The sequence below is a fragment of the Heterodontus francisci genome, unplaced genomic scaffold, assembly GCF_036365525.1.
Source record: "Heterodontus francisci isolate sHetFra1 unplaced genomic scaffold, sHetFra1.hap1 HAP1_SCAFFOLD_58, whole genome shotgun sequence".
NCBI lineage: Eukaryota > Metazoa > Chordata > Chondrichthyes > Heterodontiformes > Heterodontidae > Heterodontus > Heterodontus francisci.
Genome location: NW_027142006.1, coordinates 6912683 through 6919661, shown reverse-complemented (window position 1 = coordinate 6919661; position 6979 = coordinate 6912683). Strand labels below are relative to the sequence as shown.

Here is a 6979-nt window from a genome sequence, read left to right as displayed (position 1 = left end):
CGTTATCTGCATCAGCATTTCCTTTTGCAACCTGGGATGTAAGACATCCGGACCTGGTGATTTACATACCCTAAACATAGCCAGTCTTTTTAGTACCTCCCTCTCTCAATCTGTATCCTATCCATTGCCTCTACTCTCTCCGCTTCGACTGATAGTTTGTCAGATTCCACTTCCTTAGTGATCACTGATACAAAGTACTCATTAAGTATATTAACATTGCCCAGCACCTCTCAGCAAACACTATCGTCTTTGTCCTTAATAAGGTCCCACTCCACCTCTTACTACCCACTTATTACTTATATACCGCTCAAGGACTTTTGGGTTGCCTTTCATGTTGACTGCCAGTCTCTTCTCATTGAAATAGAGGATAAGCTAAATATAGAAGATATAAATATTTCACATCCTTGGGTGAGGTGGAACTTTTTATGCCGTGGGTGGTGGAAGCAGAGACAATCAATGATTTGAAAAGGAAATTGGATGGATACTTGAAGGAAAGAAACTTGCAGGAGGAAAGGGACCGAGCTGGTGAGTGGAACTGACTAGATTGCTCCGGGGAGAGCCAGCATGGACGTGATAGGCCAAACGACCACCTTCTATGCTGCAAATGACTCTGTGTTGTTTCTCAAATCCAATCCACTGGTGCTTGTTAAATAATTTCAAAGCAAATTGTGCAACTGGAAAATCAGAACCAAAGCATGGGACGCATAAAGAATTGAAATTGCCTTTAGATCTTCAATCTAACACTCCCCCAACTGAGCTATTTCAGCCCCACATTGTTAATGTCTTTGTGTCCTTGTTTTGGAAGAAAATACAAACATTCAATTGTTTCCGAAAGGTTACAGAACACAACATGTGAGTAATATTCCCCATTGCTTTCTCAGTACTGATGGATTGTGAAGTGGGAGACAGCCAGAAGTGCCACCGAGCTGCACTGACCCCGAGCTGAAAATGAAATGAGATAAAGTTCAATCATTCACAGCAGAGAGTTAAGAGTCCCGAATGAAAGTGAGACTTGCTCATACTGTTGTTGACTTTCATTTCAAACACTCCTTGTAATCTCTGCTAATGAAGCCTAAAAAAAGGGAAAAACTAAATAGCACTCAAACTCACAACCCTGAGATTAAACGTCCCATGATCGACAGACTGAACTGTCACTTCTACTCTACCTCTGTTTGGATGGATGCAACTGTATGCTCCAATGCAAGGGCAGCTTTCAAATCCTCCCATGGGTCCACATGTCAGACTGAGTTACATGTTATAGACTCAAGCAAAGGAAATCTGCTCAGTTCCAAAACTATCAGCGAATTGAAGCTGATTACGGTCAACATCATCAGAGGTCAGAACTACCTGGTGAAAGAAGACACCCTGAAGAAGGATCCACAATTATTCAAAGGCATCGACAAAGTGAAAAACAAGAAAATCCAAGTCAAACAGAAACACAGAAGAATTCCAATCCAAGCCAAACAGAAACACAGAAGAATTCCATTCCAGACCAGAACACAGTACTGTTGCTTTTGGAGCTAGGTCTCAGTTAATGCTAGAACATGGCTCCCTGCCTGACCCTAACCCGAAGGGTCCCGATGACATGTGTCGGGTTTGGGTCGCTCCTCCGGGTTCAGCATTTGGGTTCAGCATTCGGGCTCGGGTCAGGCCGGGCTGGGTCAGACACACTCGAACACTCTAAATGCCTTGTGTTATAATTGTGTTGGTGAAACACCGGAAACCGCAGATCTTTTGAAGTGTACTTCCGACTCTGCTTGGTATTTCAACTTCCTGTGTACTATTCAATAAACAGTTTTTGTGTACATTGTAGCAGAACTCAGCCCCAGGGACATAATTATCCAGTTAGCCCTTTCTTGCCCTTTCCTGATTCTAGGGGTGTTGAAGGCCTTTGCCATTTTAATCTTAATGAAATATTTACAATGTAATCAGTTGCTGCACTGTTGTGTAATAAGATGTTTTTAATGAGTTCTATTTTTCACTGACACAAATTTAACCTTTTTATGTTTTGGTTTATTTTTTGGTTTTCCTTCGTGCTTTGTATTCTTGGTGACAAAATCATTTGAACAGCTTCAATCTGCATTAATAGCAACTTCAACCTTTTCTTTAATTGCACAGTTTGCAAATGAATTGACTGCATCCCGTTAGGGGTTGGCAAGACGTCTTGTGCCTGCCTCAAAACATATTGTATTGAATAAAGATTGTAAAGCAAAGGAGGCTTGTAATGCAAATTAAGAGATTTAAAGGGGAAAGACAATGAATTATGCTCTGAATTTGGAATATATTTAATCAATTAAGTGTCAGACTTGATAAATCGCTGCTTTTAGTTTAATGTGGCCTCAGTGTTTATGGATAATTAATGAAATTAAGAGGCATGTTTTATATACAAAGCTCGGCATTAGTACTTAATAGTTGATATATAATTTTGAATATATTTTAATTTCTTTATTCATTTGACAATGCTAAATACGAAGCAGTCTTAAATAAGATAATTTTTTTTTTGTAAAATCTGACTTACCAGATTAAAATATTAAATCAAGGGAGGCCTGGACTCAAGATCCAGTGACAGCCAGGACGTCAAGGTGGGAAACACTCTGCACTAGTCTGCAGTGAGCGATTCCATCGAAGGTAGAGCACAATCTCTTTAATATAAGAATGTATATTTTATAATAATTAATCACTCAAGACCTTACTGGTCTCTGCATCTCAGCTGCTCTCTTGATAAACTTGCAGCAAGTATTTCAGCCTGTAAAGCAGGAGTCTAGGGAATGTATAATGATATTTTCTAGCCTTCGGGCAATATTTTAATCAATACAGTGTGGGACAACCTGTCTGGGCACAACTCCATGAGTTTCTCTTTAACTAATGACCTAACAATCACTAACTTCTATGGTAACAATCTTCAGCTCATCACCTCCGGTACGTAGCTCGAATCTTAATGTACATTGAAACAACCTTTCAAGTCCAGTTACAGTTTTTGTTGCTTATCTGCACAAGTGAAAAAGTGAAAAAGGGAAGCAAGTTTAACTGAACATTCTGGTGGTCGGTTCGGGCACGGGAAAAAAATGAAAGGACTCGGACCAGGTGGGATGTGGCGCTGTCAAGTTTGGGTCAGGTTTCATTTGCAGACCTGAGCACGCCTTTAGTTACTGCTGCAACTTTATTTTCCCACTTGACGATTTGCATATTTTGTTCATTTCAATGTTGTCGACAAGCTCTTTGAACCCAGTTCCCCGGCCCTCAAGCAGGCTCAGTATGGAAATCGATTCCGCTTTCTGGAAGGCTGAAACCAATCGATGACTTTCAACTAAAAACAGCAACAGAGAAAGGGTCATTTAGGATTCGAACTCAGGAACTCTCACACGTTAATTATTTATACACCCAAAGCAAGAATCATACCCCTAAACCAATGAGCCGCTGCCGGTGAAGTTTATTTTCCCTCCTGTGGAATTTCACTGGCACCCACAGCCGATCATCCATTTTTTTCTGATCAAAGCAACATCCTGCAAAGCTGAAATAAAAACAGAAAGTGCAGGAAATGCTCAGCACCTCGGGCAGCATCTGTGGAGAGAGAAACAGAGTTAACATTTCAGGGTTTTCACCTTTTGTTTGAGCCATCTTTTCAGACTGCTTCTGTCCATCCAATCTCACTTTTTATTCTATCCACATTCAAAAGGTGGTGCACTGGTGAGCACTGCAATCTCACAACTCCAATGACCCAGGTTTAGTTCTGAGTACTGCTTGTGTGGAGTTTGCAAGTGGTACTTTATCAAATAAACAACACCCACTGCATTCCCTTCATCAACTTTCTCAGATAGTTTATCACAAAATGCAGTTAGATTTGTCAAGCATGAACTTCCACTTATAAATCCATGCCCACTCTCCTTAATTAACTCAAACCTCTCCAAATGACTTGATTTTTTTCCCTGACCTGTTGGTCTCGTGCTGACAGCAAGCTCACCATAGAGCATGTATTTGGCAATGTGACCGTCATTCATTTGACCCAGTCAACAGAGCCACCACTGACTCAAGAGGGCAAACATGCTGCGGATCCCTGCACGCTGGTGTACTTCCGCATTGGGCACTCTGTCCTGCCAGGAGATGCCCAATATCCATCTGAGGCAGTGGAGGTGGAAGCTGTTCAGCTGCTTTTCTTGGCTTGCATAAGTTGTTGATGCTTCTCTGCGATAAAGGAGGGTGCTGAGAACACAAGCCGAGTACACGTGGAGCTTTGTATTTATGGTCAGTTTGCTGTCGGCTTACACTTGTATTCTCAACTTTGACATGACAGCTGCAGAATTGGAAATCCTGGTGCTGATTTCAGTATCAAGGGACAGATTTCTGGTGATTGTTGATCCAAGGTATGTGAAGCTGTTGACAACCTCCAAAGTGATGTTGTCGATGTTGATGGAAGGTGGAGTCTCGACATCCTGGCGCATAATTTTCATCTTCCTGAGGCTGATCGTCAGTCCAAACTCCTTGCAGGCCAGGGAAAACCGATATACAAGCTGCTGTAAGTGAACTTCATTATGGGATGTCAGCACAGCGTCATCAGCAAACAGCAACTCACAGACTAGGAATTTACCCACTTTGGTCTTGGCGCACAGTCTTGCCAAGTTGAACAGCTTGTCGTCAGCTCTGATGTGCAGGTGCACTCGCCCATCTGAGTACAGAAAGCGTACAATAGCAGCATGGAGAAGAATACGCCAATTATAAAGGATGTGATAAGTAGACAGTTAGAAAATAATGATTTGATTGGGCAGAGTCAACATAGATTTATGAAAAGAAAAACAGGTTTGAAAAACCTGTTGAGTTTTTTGAGGATGTTACCTGTAGAACAGATAAAGGAGAACCTGTGGATGTGTGGTATTTGCATTTTCCTTTGGTAAGGTCCCACACAGGAGGTCAGTAAACAAAGTTAGAGCATGTAGGATTGGGGATAATATACTGGTATGGATTGAGAATTGGTTAACAGACCGAAAACAGAGAGCAGGAATAACGGGTCCTTCTCAGGATGGCAGGCTGTTACTATTGGGGTACTGCAAGGATCAGTGTTGGAGCCACAGCTGTTAACAACCGAAATAAATGATTTGGATGTGGGGATTAAATGTAATATTTCCAAGTTTGCAGATGACACAAAGCTCGGTGAAGTGTGAGTTGTGAGGAGGATGTAGAGAGGCTTCCAGGGGACCTGGAGCAGCTCAGTGAATGGGCAAGAACATGGAATATAATGTGAATAAGTGTGAAGTTATCCACTTTGGTAGAATAAACAGAAAGACAGAGTATGTCTTAAATGGTGAGAGGTCGGGAAGTGTTGATGTCCAAAGGGACCTGGGTGTCCTTGTTCCTGAGACACTAAAAGCTCTTGTGCAGGTGCAGCAATCAATTAGGAAGGCAAATAGTATGTTGGCTTTCACACGAGGGGTCATGAGTGCAGGAGTAAAGATGTCTTGTTGCAATTGTATAGAGCCTTGGTGAAACCGCGCTGGAGTATTGTGAATAGTTTGGTTTCCTCATCTCAGGAAGGATATACTTGCCATAGAGGGAGTGAAACAGAGGGTCACCAGACTAATCCCTGGGATGGTGGGATTGCCTCATGAGGAAACTGGGCCTGTATTCCTTAAACTTTCGAAGAATGAGAGGTGATCTCATTGAAACTGACAAAATTCTTACAGGGCGTGATAGTGTGGGTGTCGACAGGATGTTTGCCCTGGTTGGTGAGTCTAAGACCAGGGGACATAGACTCAGAATAAGGAGTAGGCCATTTAAAACTGAGATAGGGTTGAATTTCTACACTCAGACGGTGGTGAGTCATTGGAGTTCTGTACCCCAGAGAGCTGTGGCAGCTCAATCATTGAGCATGTTCAAGACAGAAATTGATAGAAATCTTGATACTCATGACATCAAGGGATATGGGGATAGCAGGGGAAAGGGGCATTGAGGTAGATAATCAGCCATGATCTAATTGAATGGTAGAGCAGGCTCAACGGGCTGAATGGCCTCCTCCGATGTTCCTCTGTTCCTAAGAGAGTTGGCACCAGCGCGCAGCCCTGCTTTACCCCACTGCTGATCTTGAAAGTGTGTGATGTTGCTCCATTGTAACTGATGGAACTGTGCATGTTCTCGTGGAAAGAAGAAATGACGCCCAAGTGTTCAGGAGGGCAGGCAATGTTCCATCGCAGTTTGAAGAATCCGTCTCTGCTAACAAGATCAAAGGCCTTGGTGATGTCGTGCAGCACATGTATGCCTCTGTGGTGCAATGGATAGCGTGTTGGACTTTTAAATAATGATTTTAAAAAATATTCAAAGGTTGTGGGTTCAAATCCCACCAGAGTCAGATTTTGGACCAGAGACAGAGGAACACGACGGAACAGAGAGTTCAGAAATGCGTCAAAAGCACAGACTCTGAGACAGAGCAAGAGAGAGAGAAGCACAGCAAGAGTGACATCACAATGGAGAGTGAGAGCAGGGAAACAGAGAGCTGCTGGGGTGAGTTTGCAGGATTTGGTTCTTGCTTCGGTGCAGTGGAAGGAGCTGTTTGGTGAGGATCTGGTAAGCTGTGACATCACAGGCAGGCAGGTAGTTGATTGGTTTGGAAGAAGCTACCTGTTTGATGAGTATCTGGTAAGTGATTAAGTTCCATTTTAGTCCTAACGTTTAAAATAGTAAACAAACTAGTAGTAAGCTTAATAAAATAGACAGTAAAATAAATAATTGAATCAAATATTTAAGTAGTTAATTGAAACACGTTAAGGATGACAGGACAGGTGATGTGTCACAGCTGCAGCATGTGGGAGTTCCTGGATGCCAGTGTGATCCAGGGCAAACACGGCTGCAGTAAGTGTTTGCGGCTCAAAGAGGGAGAAAAAAGGAATGTAGTGGTAGTAGGGGACAGTATAGTAAGGTGGATTGATTCTGTTCTCTGCAGCAAAGAGCAAGCGTCCAGACGGCTGTGTTGCCTGCCGGTGTTAGGATTAAG

At 42.6% G+C, this 6979-nt stretch overlaps 1 non-coding gene across 1 annotated transcript; it reads left to right on the top strand.

The window, feature by feature from the left end:
- The first annotated feature begins 6245 nt into the window (after positions 1–6245).
- trnak-uuu (transfer RNA lysine (anticodon UUU)) lies at positions 6246–6337 on the top strand. The gene is given in 2 exon segments: positions 6246–6282; positions 6302–6337. It is a non-coding gene; the product is annotated as a tRNA-Lys (tRNA).
- The last annotated feature ends 642 nt before the right edge of the window (positions 6338–6979 follow it).